The sequence below is a fragment of the Tachyglossus aculeatus genome, chromosome 3, assembly GCF_015852505.1.
Source record: "Tachyglossus aculeatus isolate mTacAcu1 chromosome 3, mTacAcu1.pri, whole genome shotgun sequence".
In the NCBI taxonomy this organism is placed as follows: domain Eukaryota; kingdom Metazoa; phylum Chordata; class Mammalia; order Monotremata; family Tachyglossidae; genus Tachyglossus; species Tachyglossus aculeatus.
This window is the reverse complement of record NC_052068.1, coordinates 105,736,533-105,738,164: the sequence shown is the minus strand read 5'-3', so window position 1 is coordinate 105,738,164 and position 1,632 is coordinate 105,736,533. Positions and strand designations below refer to the sequence as shown.

At 41.2% G+C, this 1,632-nt stretch overlaps 1 pseudogene; it reads right to left on the bottom strand.

Moving 5' to 3' along the window:
- Nucleotides 1-450: 450 nt before the first annotated feature.
- Nucleotides 451-1,391, bottom strand: LOC119925408 (annotated as a pseudogene).
- Between the last annotated feature and the right edge of the window lie 241 nt (nt 1,392-1,632).

Genomic DNA, 1,632 nt, shown 5'->3' with positions numbered 1-1,632 from the left:
TATCATGTAAAGTTTGCTAAATAAGCTGAAGTGAGGATGACTACCTCTACAGCTAAGAGACTCTTTAGTAGTTCATGCAATGGTATTTCTTGAGCGACTACTGAATGCAATATTCATTCATTCAGTCACAATTATTGAACACTTACCGAGTGCAGAGCACTGTACTAAGCACTTGGAAAGTATGATTCGGCAACAGAGACAATTCCTACCCAACAATGGGCTCACAGTCTAGAACGGGGAGACAGACAAAACAAAACAAGTAGACAGGCATTGATACCATCAAAATAGCAATAAACTCTAACAAGCTCTTGGGAAATACAACAGACATATAAGATATGAGCTCCACTGAGCCTTGAATGCCCTATACATTGTTCCTAAAAATGTTACCTGAATTCCATGCTTGCTACTTCCTTCACTTGGACAAATATCATCATTTTCACAGGGTGACGACTATTTATCTTCAGAAGTCACTTTTCTGCTCCATAGTTTCCTGATGGCATTTTTCATCTGGACATTTCTCAGGGTGTAGATGAGGGGATTTAGCATAGGAGTTATAATCGTGTAAATACTGCAATAGCTTTATCCATGGGGAAGGTGGAGATGGGCCACATATACACAAATATACATGGAACAAAGAACAGGACAAGGATGGTAATATGGGAGACGCAGGTCGAGAGTGCTTTGCACCTACCTTCTTTACTGTATGTTTTCAGGGAACGCAGGATCATGACATAGGAAATCATCAACATGACCAAGTTTAATAGACAGATCAACCCACTGTTGGTGGTTACAAAGAGGCCGAGGGTGTGGGTGTCCGTGCAGGCAAGGTTCAGCAAAGTGTTCAAATCACAAAGGAAGTGATCGATGATGTTGGGGCCACAGAAGGGTAAATAGACCATGAAGAAAATCTGGATGGTCGCATGCACCAGGCCTCACGTCCAGACTACCACCACCAGTACACCACACCACACACACACACCGGTTCATGATGGTCATGTAATGCAGTGGCTTACATATCGCCATGTAACGGTCATCGGCCATCACTCTGAGGGGAATAATTTCGGCTCCTCCAAAATAATGCTCTCCAAAGATCTGAGTCATACAGTCTTTGAAATAAATGATTTTCTTCTCACAGAGAGAGTTGACTATCAGTTTAGGTGTGTTGATTGAAGAATAGCAGGCATCGATAAATGACAAATAGGCCAGAAATAAATACATGGGGGAGTCAAGAGTCTTGTCTTACTGGTGGTTATGGGTATCACAATGATCAAATTTTCCACCATGGTGATGATGTAGATGATTAAAAAGACAACAAAGATGGCCTTCTGCATCCTTGGATTCGGTGTAAATCCCAATAGAATGAATTCTGTCACATTGTTTTTATTACCCATCAATTCAGGATAGGCGATGAGGGCACAGGTAAGAGTTGCAGATTCTGTATAGAGAATGATGATCCCCAATAGTTTTCCTTTTAAACGATCAAGTAACAGAACTCAAAGTACCATATCTCTATCATCTTGTCAATTTTCTCAAACCCAGGGCGGGATGGGAAAGCATTTACTGTATTCAATTCACACAGCAGGAAATAGAAGCAGATCAGGTTAACAACTAAACTCTTCAATTCCAAAGGAC